The sequence below is a fragment of the Pteropus medius genome, unplaced genomic scaffold (assembly GCF_902729225.1).
Source record: "Pteropus medius unplaced genomic scaffold, Ma_sr-lr_union100, whole genome shotgun sequence".
NCBI lineage: Eukaryota > Metazoa > Chordata > Mammalia > Chiroptera > Pteropodidae > Pteropus > Pteropus medius.
Genome location: NW_024340849.1, coordinates 22,664,994 through 22,680,220, shown reverse-complemented (window position 1 = coordinate 22,680,220; position 15,227 = coordinate 22,664,994).

The window sequence follows — 15,227 nt, the reverse complement described above, 5'->3', positions numbered from 1 at the left end:
GTATGGGATCCTTTCCCCCACAAAAGCCCAAATCTAAGAAAGAAGAAGCTGTGAATGCAAGTCTTCTTATCCTCTAACACATGTCTGTGAAAAACCCTAAGGATTTTTGGATCCTTTTTGATTGAGGGAGAGTAAAAGAAAGAAAGGAAAAACCATAAAGGAATCTGACAACACAGCTATAAAGATGGCAGATGCTGAATACAACATTGACTGCAAGAGTATTCATCAAATCAAAGCTAATGTTTTAACAGGTAAAATGTTCTCATTAAACTCTAATAAAAGTCTCCTCTCTGAAAGAAGTAAAACCATTTTTTTCTTCCCAAGTCTTCAGGGGAGGCTCTGTTATCAGAATCAAATTCTTCTAATTCAGCTTCTCCACAGAGCAATCTAAAATTCCAAAGCAGTATTTTATTCCTATGAATGCCTTTTCTTCTTCTTAGAATTTAAGAATTTATTTTTACATGTTAAAGACAATACTATGGTGCAAATGTAGTCGGAAGCCTTTAAGAATGGTCTGTTATTATTAAGCGTTGTCTATAATTAATATCAATTAGAATCTATTAAATTTAATAGACTTTGAGTTATTGAGTTTAATTCAATTTCAATAAATTTCAATTAAGTACAATTTGTTTCCATTACTTTTATTAATTCCAGTCACTATCAATTACCTTCAATTAATTTAATTTACTGGCAATATATGTTCAGGTAATTCTCTATTACATTCAATTAGTTTCTATTCATTTCAATGAGATTCCTTGGCTGCTGAGTTCATAAAAATAAATGTGCAGCTATAATATAGTTTCTATATTCTACAGTCATTCAAATTAATTAGCTCTGCATTCAAACTTACCATAACACAATTAGACCACTACTTAATCTGCATACAATCTGTATTCACTTCTACCCATCTTCTCCCTGGGTTGATATGTCTAAGAAGTCTAATCTGCTGTAGGGATGCTGGTATCTGCAAAGAGATGTCAGAACTTTCAACTGATTAATCTATCAATTGTGTTTGCTTTGTATCTAGAAACTTGCTAGGTACTGGAGGTAACACAGGTAAAAATACATTTAGGAGTTTTCAACAGGATTTTCCCCAAACAATCAGATTCATGTTTGATTGAAGGGGCTAGATGTGTATTATGTACTCTGGTACTCACGGGCATGAACACAAGGCTTTACAGAGTAGAGTCACTCAACAAATGTGAACATTTTCTGAGGCTTTCAGTAAAGTCAGCATTGAGGTGGAGAAACAGGATAATTAGGACAAATTCTGGGTCTCACAATTAAATATAAATATGATTTCTCTATGGAAGAAGAAAATTATAAAATTGTCTTATAATTAGTGCTGGAGGGGAAAAAAATAGAAATCTTATCATCTAATAGTATTATTCTGCCATTGAAGGTTTTGAGGCCAAATAAGTGAAGCAATGTGTATACTACATTACTAACTCAACAGGTAACGACCTCACCTGTTCTTCCTAGGAATTTGCATTCAAAAACTATTGGCATAAGTTTTTCATATTTGCAGAGCACTTTAGCCTTTGTTAGCACATTTCATGCTCTGGCAACCCTATTAAGGAGACAGTGTGAGTTTTGTTATCTACATTGAGAAACTAAGTCATATTGAGGTGAAATGGTTCATTCAATACTAGATAACCAGGAAATGGTAGGGTTCAGTGAGAAATAAATCATAATTACAGAAAAAACCAGACTCAGAGCAGTTTATGAGGGCCCCTATTAAGGAATAAAGGCAATTAAAATCTGTAGGTAAACAAATCCTCATTACTCACCCCTAAGATGATAAATACGTTCTTGAGGTACAAACTATGGAAAGCAGGAACTGCATACCTGGGAGAGACACATAGAACAAACGACTCACTTACTAGGCCTCCTGTGCGTCTCCACTCAAGGCTTCCTTAGAAACATGTACCTGTTTAAACGGAAGTGACTGGATGTGTGACAGCTGGATAAAGCAGAAAGCATGAATGGAACATAACACCCTTCCAGGGGAGGGCCAGTTGCCTGCAGGAGGAGATGACTTTGAGCAGGGTTCTTTGGCAGCAGGGCAATGCTCAAGCACAAGAGGACTTGGCTCTCTCCCAACATGTCTCTGGCAGAAAACTCACTGTGAGAAAAGAGAGGAGGAATTCAAGGCTGAATCCAAATCAAGTTGCCAGAGCCTTTCAGCTAAGATGTGGGAGGTCCTGAGAAGGAAACCAGGGACTAGAAGATCAAAAGAGAAATTGGCTGGTGGGAATGACAGTCATTGGAAATGAGCCTGAAGGAATCTCAGCATGGGACAAACCCACTGGCAGGGATGACCCCCTACCTGGCTTGCCACAAGCAAAAATGGAGACAAGAGAAGGTGTGTATCATCAAAAAGCCAAACATTTAGCAAACTGGGCTAGGGAAAATAGACAACTAATCTATAATCGCTTTGCAATTTCATATTTCTCTAGAAACATTCTAAGTTAATATAATAAATATTTTCATAATGTTTAATAAGACATTCCTTTTATCATACTAATGAAACAGTTGTTTTTCTCTTAGTAATGAAATGGTGAGGCCTGGGGATTCCTCTCCCCACTGACTTACAAGTAGACAGTTCTTCTCTCAGACTTGCCATGGCACCCAGTCTTCACCACCCCATTTGACATGAATAATTTTAACATTTGTACTGTATTTTACATTTATAAAGTTCTTTCATATGCCATGTCTTATCTAATCATACACTAACTTGTATGTTTTTCTAAATATATCCTGTGAATAGACACTTCAGTTACACATTTAAAACAGAAGATGTAGTCCTTCTTTTTCCTTGTACTTTAGCATGTATAGCACCTAGAAAATACTTGAAATAAACTTTCTGTCTATACCCACAACCAGCTGAGTGAGGTAGTTTGGAAGAATGCACCAATAGGTATTCTTCCATTTAATTTAATATTTAATAAATATTAAGTATCTGGATGTACAAGGCACTGGTGCTAAATCCTTCAACCATGTAAAAAATCTCAGGTCTCTCAAATTAATATGACGTAACTCCCAGAGATGGATGAAGTGGTAGGGATTCTTCTTCTTTCAAAAGTCTCTTTCAAGAACATTTAATGTTCTTTTTCACTGCCTCTTTCTCTGTCTCTCTGTCTCTCTGTCTCTCTGTCTCTCTGTCTCTCTCTGCTATTTACTTTGTCCTCGGACTTCTACCGTCTCATAAATTAAGGCGTATTTTCTTCTGTATATGCTTGAATTATTCCGTGAATATTTCTTGTCCTCTCTACCTAGCAAGCTCCAGGTTTTCTTTGCTTTCTATCTTCCCTTCCCCACCTATTGTGATATTGGGCCTGATACATGCTAGTTTGTCTTGATATATTTCTAGAGACGACATCTATATTATCTTCATGATGCTTTAACATTCTTGCTTTAAATTGAACATATCTACAACTGCATTAAGAAACTTACAATGTTGTGCAGCCAGGACAGTTGATCATTGGTGTCCTCGACTCTGTTAGACTCTGGATTTCTCAGTATAATTAGAGGCAGTGACATAAAAACCCTCTGTTTCTTTAAAAATATTTATTTTATTTCTGTGTATGTTTGTTAAGTTTTCAAAGATATAGATTCATTGGGTCTGCCACAATCATGGTTTCTTCCTTGTGTGGGGCGAGGAAAGATTCTGATAAACTATCAAAGCCAAAAATTATGGGAGCATTTCTTGTGTCAATAAACACATTTTTGGTAAATAATGATGAAAAATTATGATATTGACCTTCAGACAAGATACCAGAATTAAATAAAGTATATCAGGGCCCTGGAAGTTTGGGGCCTAAAGAAGTCTTTGGTTGGGAAGAAGAACACAAGATGATTCCCATGGTACGAAGGCAGGAAGTCAGAGAAAGGCTAATAAACAAGAAATCAGGGATGCCAAGACATAGCACCAAATCTCAGGCCAAAGTTTCACCAATCACACAGCATTAGTAACCTGTACTTTGTAAGCTTTACTTTCTATCGGTAATGGTCTTCTTTCTGTTATTCTCTGGTATTACGTTTATATTTATTTCCCCCTCTTTCTAATATTGGAGCTCATTTTAATTGTAATCATAGTAACGTAGAAAGGGGTACATGTCCTTGCTCGGCCTAGAGTTTTAAAGTATGAGCAGCAGCAGTATCTTCTCAAAGAGTATTCTAGACGACGGAGGCTTAAATCATAATGAGAGACCTCCTAGTAAGGCTGGGGGCTACTTATTAAGACATCTTCCCCTCACCCCACTTACCTAGATTGCTCCTTAATCAAGCATTGGAGAAGACTTGAGTATGTATTTTTAATATGGAGGAATTGCCATTTATGAAGGCTTCTGCTGCCTTTTAAGCAAAATGAGATCAAAAAACAATGAGAGAAACATACATGCTCTTAAAGGTTTATAATTCATTTTTGTGGGTATGTAAACCTTAAGGGAATGGTTTACTGGAACAGGATCTTGGTTGGCCTCCCTCATTTCTGGAGTTCTCTCCTCTAGTCTTTTCAGCAAACAGTTGGCAGATTCAGCTCCATTAACAGGACCTTTTTCATGTCACTGTTAAAATCATAAACTTTCATTTGGCCTTATTTTCTATCACCTCGCTTTAAAAAACTCTTCCTAGACTCACTGAGGACATCTCTCTTTTTCACCTATTCATTGCTTCTCATCTCTGAAATCAGACCCGATCCTCACTTTCACTTCCATTCTCTCCATTCTCCCTGATCGTTTTCTCTCCTCTGCTCTGGCTTCTCAAGCTCTACTCATCTTCTAAAATGTGCAAAAATTTACTCTTTCTTGAAGCTGCTGCTGATTCTACAGCCTTCTGTTTTTGGTACCACTCTTAAAAGCACAGATGCTAAAGCACTGATATCATAATATCATCCTGACATGTTGAATTCATTAGTTACATGGAGTTTGATGGCTGCCCAGAGCAGAGGCCTTGGCTTATATACCTTCTTATATACCTTGGCTTATATACTCTTCAGACTGAAATAGCAATGAATAGATGGCAGAGGTCCTCTCGGTGTCTTCCAAAACACCTGCTTTCCTCCATCTCAAGCAGAGCAAGGCAATGGATTATTAAGAATATTAAACCTAAAATCTGACATTGATTAAAAAGCATCTGATGAGTAGGGATTGGTTAGCTTGAATAATTGACCAAGAGACAAATAAGTTAGGTTTTAATTCCTTGTGGTAATAAATCAGATGGATGCTAAGAAGACAACTCCATACATAGATGTAACTGAGCATGTCTCACAGACTAGGAAGGGAACTACATGGCATCTGTGCAGCAGAAGCTCCAAACAAGGCCTTAGGCAAGACCTCTCAAACCCTCTGGATCCTCATCTATATGACAAAGAAAATGAACCCAATTGTACTTGTTTTTCTTTTCATTCTACCATTCTATATTTCTAAAGCATGCTGATTATTCTATTTTCTCCGCTCATTGTCAGCAGGTACATTTTTAAATCCTTTTTTGCCCTTTGAGACCCAAGAGGCAAAACTTCATAACTCCATCACCTTGGCTGCCTTCCCTTCAGCTTTTGGTTGAGTTTAGCCAATGAGATCTCAGCTGGCCTCAGGAGACCAAAGGATAGAAAGAGAGATGGAATGTGATATGTCTTTCCTGTGCTCTGACTCTTCTGGGCCATGTTTTCTGGTAGTAGCTATGTCCCCCCAACAGGCAAAACTCTTGTCAGACAGCAGATGGTCCCCAGCTCTTCTGCTCACGGCACTGGTATCGATAATTTCCCTCCTTGCTTCTTTAGGCCCAAGCTGGACAATAGCTTCCTACTTTTTGCTAACCTCTAGGTGCCACGATATTCTACGTCAGTACTCTTAACTCCACTCGCATTTCCGTAAGTAGTTCTTTTGACAGAGTCACATGAGCCATCTGGGTTGGATTTGTGTTTCCTGCTGGGACCTTGACTGATATTTGTGATTAGGTAATACTGATAATATTTTAAAGTAAAAACAATAAAAATATTAAGATATGAATTATTTGAATGGAGTGGATAATAGAAACTTTTACATTCTTTCCTTAATAGGCACCGCATCACGACACTATGCACGCATCAGGAGAAAGAACCTTTTCCTTTTCTCTCTCTGACATGCAGATAGGCCTGTGATAGAGAGGCCTATCTGCATGTCAGAGAGAGAAAAGGAAGACAGGAGATGGTAGACAGGAGATGGGCATAGGTCAGTGACTATAACGCAAGATATTACCATAAAATAAAGAACTTTTATAACATTATTTGCTGATGCTTCTACATAAGGTGGTATATTAGTTTCCTATCACTGCTGTAACAAATTACCGTAAATTTCATAGCTTAAAACAACATATATTTATTCTCTTAGAGTTCAGGAAGCCAGCAGTCCAATATCAGTTTCATTGGGCTGAAATTGAGGTATTGGCAAGGCTATGCTTTCTCCAGTGGTTCCAAGAAGAACATTCATTTTCTTGCCTTTCCCAGCTTCTAGAGCTGCATTCATTGTATTTCTTGGCTCATGGCCCCTCCCTCCATTTTGAAAGCTAGTAACATCTTGCTTCGGTAGTCATATTGTCTTCTTCTCTAGTAAAATCTTCTTCTGTCCTGCTCTTTTAAGAACAATTGTGATTACTCGTGGGTCCATCCAGATAATCCAGGATAAATCTGCCTATTCCAAAATCCTAAATCACATTTGTAAAATTTCCTTTGCTACATAAGGTATTAGAATGTAAATATCCGGGGATTAGAATGTAAATATCCTCAGAGGCTGTTATTCAGCCTACCATAGCACAGTGCTTAATTTTATGTGTCAACTTGACTGGGCCACAGATTGCCTAAACATTTGGTCAAACAGGATTTGAAGTGTGTCTGTGAGTGTGTTTCTGGATGAGATTAACATCTGAATGGGTAAAAGTAAAGCAGACTGCCCTCTCCAATGTCGGTGAGCCCACTCATTTAAGATAAAGGTCTGAACAGAATAAAAAGGCTGATCCTCCCATGAGTAAGAAAAATTCTGTCCTGCCTGACTGCCTTGAATGGGGGCTTCAGTTTATTCCCACCTTTGGACTTAAACTGAAACATCAGCTCTTCCTGTCCATAGGAAGCCAGCATTTGGACTTAAACCACACCATCAGGTCTCCTGGATCTCAGGCCCGCAGACTTAGATGGGAACTTATACCATTGGAACCACCCAGCTTGCCGACTGCAGATCTTGGCACTTGTCAACCTCCAGAACTGCAGTCTCATGCCTTCCCTATAATCTCCTCTCTCCTCCCACTCACACATATATATATATAGTTCTGTTCCTTAGAGAACCTGGACTACTAATATATATTGGTGATCTTAAATCCTAAATTCTCCTGATCTAATTAGTGTAGAACTGGTTTAAAGATCTAGATGAAAAACGATTTAAATTGAGAATATTGAAATTGAGAATATAAAAATATAAAAATAAATAGAACAAAAGCAAAAGGAAGTCTAGGTAAACAGCTGAAATATAAACTTCAATCAAGTGCATACAGGAAGCTGCTGTGCAGGTGTTAGGATAAGGATTGTGTGCAGTGAATTTTCAGCAAATATAATGACTAGAATTATAGTTAAGATAAAGTTAATGGCAAGATATATAGAAACTTCTCTTATGTTTAGCTGATTGAAACCTCACATTGGAAAGAAGAGAAAAAAAAGTCAGGTTTCTTTAATTTTCTTAGCTCTAATTTATTTTATTTTATTTTTAGCGTTAGCCTATGAACAGAGATGTATTTATGCCCAATTTAAATTGACTTGGTAAAATCGATTTAAAGGTTTTCACTCTGTATGGCCATAATCTATGACTCCAGTCTTTCATCAGCTATTTCTGCACATTCCAAGTTAACAACTCTTCTCGCCAATTATTTAGTATGTTGGTTCCCAAATCTGACTAATCATCAAAATCACCTGAGCAGCTTTTTGAGTTCTTGAGTGTGGTAGGCTGAATTCTAAAGATGACCCTACAGTACTCCTGTCCTCTGGTTTTTTAATCAAATACTCATCTAGGTATTGCTGTGAAGGAACTCTGAAAGCATAATCAGCTAACCTTAAAATTGAGTATCCTGGATTATCTAGGTAGGCTTAATATAACCTTACAAATCATTAAAAAGTGAAAAGGAGCACCAAAGAGATGCAACAGAAGAGAAAAAGCAAAAGAGAGAGGCAGTAGAAGGGAAAGTCAGAGAGATTTGAAGTAAAAGAAAGATTTGATGTACCATTGCTGTCACTGAGCCAAGGAATCAAGGAATGTGGGTAACTTCTAGAACTGACAATAACCTCCAACAGTCAGCAAGGAAACAGGATCCTCTCCTATAGCCACATGGAGTTGAATTCTGCCAACAGCCTAAGTGAGCTTGGAAGAGGATTCTTCCCAGAGTCTCCAAATAAGAGCCCAGCCAGCCACAACCTTGATTTCAGCCTTATGAAACCCAGAACTCAACTGAACCTACCTAGACTAACAGAACAGTGAGGCTTTAAATTTGTGTTGTTTTTAGCATCTAAGTTTGTGGTAATTTGTTAAGGCAGCATGTAAAGCTAACATCCTGTCACTAGGAATTTGTATTTTGAATAAGGATATGAAAATGCCTGACAATTTTGAAAATTAAGTGTTCTGAATATTATTTAGTTGCCACACTTGATTCAGTAACTACATTGTCTGGCATGAGCTATCAATCAATGCGAATAATTTACACCGCCTACTGTGTCCAAGACCATAGATGGATATAGTACTGAATATAGTAGACATGGTGAAAGATATAGATGTTTTGGGCTTTAAGAAATATTATTTTTGAGTAGGAAGAAAGGATTTAAGCATATTAAACAATTATTAAAGATATTCGACAATATAGAAAAATTAAAGAAAAAACATATGAAAGAGTTAAGATAGGCTGACTCCTAAAGGAGGGGTAGAATTCATACAGATGATAGAAAGGAAAATGAAAGCCGTGTTTTGTGGGGGAAAAAGTAGCACAGAGCTGAAGGTGGCCTTCAGTACATCACCTCACCTCCAAAGGGGGTAAAAGTCTCTCTCAGTTTTCATCCCTGAAGAAATTATCTCACACAGATTTTCTACAGAAAATCTTTGGCAAACTGAGGATCAAAAGGGCCATGTATTATTTCTAAGTTTCAACTTCTGGCTGTTCAGGAAAGTGTGTATGTGTTCATGTGAGATTATACATTCAAATATATTAGGCTAGTTTTACTGGGGAGATAGATTGGAACAGTGAGAAGAAAACTAGATACTAATGGCTATGGTGTTTCAGAAGCTGACCATTACTGGTAATAGAACCTAGTATGGAAAGCCTTTCTTTGCTTTTTAAAGTAGACCAAAAGGAAACTAAATCCACACACAAGAAGGAATTAATTCTTTAAGCTTATATAAACACATGATTTTGAAGCCTGGAACAATGGTGGGAAGTTAAACATTTTTCATGTAATCCCATTTTATCATGGACAGGAAATAAGTTTTAGAGCTTGGGAGTGGTGTTTTTTAAGCATTCTCAGGGTCAGAAAATACATAATTTTGAAAATACATTCGCCATTTTGAATACTGAATTGTCTTGGGGCCATCACTGCTGATTTAGAAATCCCATGGGTGTTATATAATGCTAAGAGATTAGTTACTTCGTTGGAGGTTATTATAACTTCTTGTTTAGGACACCTGCGATGAGAAAGGAGCAAGACCAATGCAGATGATAGTGACCTTGTATAACAAGAGTATGATTAAATGGACATCAGAACATAACATTTAAAACTTTAGATCATAGGTAGAGAAGGATCTTGAAGAAAAATTACCTTAGTACTCCAATACTTCAAAAATCCATGTCAACGTCATATTTAAAGTACATTTTTAGTTCACCCAGTTGCCTCTGATTTCAAAGTCATCACTCAAATCTAAGCCACCATTATCCCTCAATCATTTGCTCACACTGATACAATACCAATCCCTGAATCCATTCCTGTCCTCCTCCAAACTATTTCCTAATATCAGCCAGGAATATTACTTCAAAAATAAAGACGCTCCTGCCTCTGTCCCAAATCAGTCAACTGTTTCATCTTGTTCTTACTACTCTTACTTGTACATTACTACTCTTACTTGTACATTACTACTCTGTAGTCACAAAAGCCTGCACTGACTCTGCGTGAACACTCTGTTCTCACTTTCTACCCTCCTGCAGCACTAGTCTTCTCTCGGTTGCACTATCACAGACGTTCCTTTCCACATATTCTTCCCTCTGATTAACCACTCACCCCCAGCCCTTTACTAGGCTAACTCCTACTTATTCTCTAGATTTTGCTTACAGATCCCTTCCCCAGAAAAGTCTTCCCTGATCTCACTTCCCATCTACATTAGATTCCCTTACTATTATTCTTTCATAGTCTCCTGTGCCTTTCCTTCACTTTTCTTGTCACAATTTTTAATTATATATTTGAATGTTTATTTGGTATTTGTCAAGTTTCCATACACTAAACTCTGTAATGTAGTCACTGTGTCTGTTGGCTATTCCAGCTACTCCTTCACCCATTCCAGCACCTGGCACATTAAAAGTACTTAATATCTTTGAATTTAAAAAAGGAGAAGGAATCAAGAAAGAGAGGTAGGAAGAGGAGTACAGTATTATCAATTAATAAAAGTATAATAAAATCTAAAGCCATAGGAGTGGACCCTGTCTCACTGCAGTGCTCAACTGGGAACTAAAAATGAGGACAAATTACTGGAAAATTTGGACGGTGAAACATTAGATGAGAACTTGGAGTAAGACTAGGCTTTTAGTGCTGATCATTTTGTTCTCAAGCCTACCTCTTATCTACCAGCCACGAAATTCACTTTTGAGGAAATATGTAAGCCAATGCCAAAAATACACTTAAACTGGACTCCTATTCCATAATAAATCTTTCTACACAGAGCAGAAGCCAGCATCATACAGTTCTGTTCTATAACCCCTCATCTAAAGGGATCGTAGGTGTCATACCTGTTCAACTGTGGTTGCACAGACTGATTGTGAGCTTTGACTTTTGTTAAGAGGAGAAAATTAAGGGGAATTCTGATCCACAGACCATGCTGGGACTCGTCTCCAGTCAATTCCTCTAAATTTTCCTTATGGAACTGGAATTGAAGGAAACTCTCCACAAGGGGAATTGTTTTGGAACCCTGCCTTAGAGATCATGATTTCACCCACATAGATCTTGACTGAATATGTACAAGCTAAGCATTTCTATGTGGAACATTAGGATTAAAAATGAGTTTGAGGAAAATAAAACACCCATGTTCAGCAAGTGGACAAACTGACTTTGTCATCAAGTAAAATGTACAAAAATAACTATTTTAAAAGTTACCACCCTGGATCTATAATTCTACCATAATCTCAAAGAGCTATTTAAAAATAGCACTATTTGATACTGTCGGGATGCCAGGTGAAGTTGACACCTTATTTCATAATCCTTTATGGGTTACAAAATTATTTTATATATAATCTCATCAACCTGATAAAATAAGAGGTTTACTTTCATTTTATAGAGGCAAAAACTAAGGCTAACATCTACCAAGAAAGTGAGGTAAACTACCCAACTTGTGAGTGGCAGAGGCATCAATTAAACCCAAGGCTTTCTATTCTAGAGCTTCCTTTGGATTTATCTAATTGTTCAAAAAGGTTAAAATAATTCTGAGAGATAGTGCAGATGCACCAATCCTCACCCACCTACACTATACATAATCCAATTAAGGACTTTACAAATGTCACATTCAGAATACCCACACTAACACCAGCACGTGAAAGTCTATTTAGTGTCAGTCCATTACATGGATATCGAGAAGGATAATGAGCATCTACATAATTGGGAAGATTTTTCTAGCCACACTCCAGAGTTTTCTTGGATTTTATTAAATTTCCATTATTTAAATCATCCTCAAAACTTGTGTGGTATAGATTTTTAAATGCATTTTTGTTTTTTTTTTTCCAATGTAAGAAATAAAAATAAAGAGAAGCATAAATAAAAATACATAAAACAGCAAATCTCTAAATAGTTTTAGCTATGTGTGTGTTTTTGTTGCTAATTTATTTAACCTTTTAAAATCAACCATGACAGGTTGTACAGATGGCCCCAATTCTTCCTTCTATATTCTTTTGCAGTATAACTTGTTCCATTCACCAAAAGGTGAAGTTTATTTCTTCATTCTTTGTCTACTTCTCTACTACATGTTACATGTTACAAGTTTTATCTTGTTACTTTATGTGGCCAAAAGAATATTGTGCCAGTTCTAAGCACGTGTGCCTCAAGAGGTGCTGTAGCTTCAGGTCTCTTACTGGGAACTCTGTCAAGTTTCTATATAAACAGTCCTGGACCAGTCTGTTTGATAAGAGACAGGTGGCCTACTTGCTTCCTTAGGGCTGACTGTCAGCCAGTACCCAGAAGCAGAGCCACTAGATGATCAGCAGCCGATCACAACACAAGTGAGCCAAGTCATGACTGGAAAACAGCCCAACTGAGCCCAAATGAAACTGCTGCCTCACAAAATCATATGCTAAATCATAATCTGAATCAATGTTGAAAATTGCTAAGCAAAAGATACCTGATACATCAATCTTGCTGCTCCTCAAAACTCTCTTTAAGAAAATTCATACTTTGCACTGCTTTATAAAACACAATGAGGTCAACAAAGCTTTAAATGAGCATCAAGTGACCCGATTTAATTTCTAATTCTGCCATCAACTAGCTGTATTATTGCAAAAACATTAAATACATTCTGAGTTTCACTTTTTATATGCATACACAGATACCATATTGCATACCCTTTCTACCTTGATGATTTCTAATAAACACATGAGAAATTAAATATGAAATTGCTCTGTATAAATTTACACTAATTTTCCTTATTCTAGGCTTTGATTTTCTCATTCGGAAATATTCAAGGTTCAATCTGGCTCAGAATACTTGTAATATTATTGTTGGTTAATTGTTACTGGAGAATCGAATTCAAGGATCACAGCCTGTCCCACAGGTATTGCGAGGACCACATCGTGGAATCATTACTGTGTAACAGATGGTCCTACGGCACAGACACTTACTGAGGACTCTCTTAAAACCCATAGATTATGCAGACCTGATTTTATTCTTCACTTTGGAATCGTTGCAGTCAAAGGTGGGGTGGAGTTTGGGCACAAATTATATGAGCAATCCCTTCTTCAGTACAATTTTTAAGAAAAGAAACTCTTATACCTAAGTCATTCTCCATCCATTTTTTTTAATTTGTAAAGCACCCTTTTAAATACTGCAGAAATTCTCAGCATGTTAGTAGTTAGTCAAAGGCAAAATAAAAATAACCTGAAAGTGCTTATAAAAAATATGTAAAAAGGCATCCCTCGGCCCTCTTTCCAGTTTATTCACTCAAACCTTCCAGAAGTAAATTCTAGAATGACATAAGCTTTTTAGGTGATTTAGGAGCAAGCAAAAGTTTGAGAACTGTTAAGTTTGTTTTTTTTGCTCCCCAGAATCAAGAAGAGACACACTACTAAGCTGTTTCTCATCATTTTCATATCTGCTACTTTGAGTTAACTGACTTATCTAACTGCTTTTTATCCTTAAAGAGAATCTTGAACAAATTATTATTCTGATGAGAGATGTAAAGGATAGATGAGTTTCGACCCTGACGTGAAGAGTCAGAGAAGTCTGATAAATGCAGGCAGTAAGAGAAAACTGGAGTCTTGGAAGGGACAAAGACAGAGAGGGAGAGACAAAGAAAAGGGTTGTAAGAAAACAAACATCTCATGTTTTCCTTGGGCTAACCCATGCTAAAGTCTCTGGGAATCATGCCACTTGGATTAGTATGGTTTAAAGATCATTGCTCTCAGGACTTACCCCCAATTTGAGGTCCCACTAGGGTAGAAAGACTAGCGAGTATAAAATACAAAGCAAACAGGCGATCCTTTAACTTCTCAGCATTGTAGCTGTCCAAAGCCACAAATATCACTTGCTCTTTTCTCTGCCAGATTTGCTAGTAAGATTTTTCTTGGGTCAGTGGCTGAGAATATTTTTCTTTGTTTCTTTCAGTCTCTAATTGACTGTCTACATGAAGAGTTGGCCTTATTTCTTGGCAAATGAAATCAACACCTATACTATGAGAGTTATAACTTTCATTCTAACCATTCTAATTTCAGTCCTTTAGGTGACCACCACACTGCTTTCTAAAGAAGGAAAGAAAGAAAGAAAAAAAGAAAAAGAAAAAGTTAGAGAGAAAGAAGGAAACTAATATTTATTAAACATCTATATCATACACATTCACAAACATATTATCACATTAACTTTCATAATAGCCAGTGAGGTAGGCATAATTTTTCCTTGTTTGCAAATAGAGCAGTGAAACTCAGAAATTTTATCAATCATTTCTCAAATAGATATGTTTCAAACCTGGTTAAATCTGGCCCTGAAAACCATAATTTGTCAACTCTTTTAGAATACAAATTTGAAAACAAATATTCCTGGGAATACAGTAAGAGAATTCTTTCAGTTAACATGCACATATGAATAAATAAACCTCTCATCCTTAAGGGATCTTGTGAGGTGCTTTAAATAGAAAACTCTTGTCAAGGTCAATGTTCTTTAAACTGTGGATGTCTTCTCATTAGTGAATTATGACATCAATTGGGTAATAGCCAATAATATTTAAGGGAATATTCACGATAATATAGAATCAAGCTTAAAAATTTAGGGGGGTATCACATAGTAATAAGAAATTTTCTAGAAATCTTTTTTTCTATTGCACTAGTGTGTACATATGTACATGTATGCTGTCACAATGTAAAACATATTTTTTAACATAATTTATTGTGAAAAACAAAAAAATTGGGAGTTACTGAGCTAGATAATAGGAATGTTGCCCACAGCAACTGTTACTAGGAAGTTATCTGAGAGAAAGGCCTGGATTGGAGAAGAGCAACTCTACAGAAAAAAAAAAAATGTGTTGTTTTAAGTGTCATAGATTGCGTTGAATAGTTGTTCTCCTCATTTTTCAACTGGTAAAGTCATTAAAATGGAGAGCTGAAAAGTTCTTGTAGCAAAGTCAGGTTGAAATCCACAGACATTCATCATCCATGAGGAACTGGGTCTTCAATTAAACTCCTGTGAGATTTTTTTCCCCAATGTTATCCTATATGTGCAAGATCCACATCTATTCCCTTGTTAACATACATAGTCCAAAATG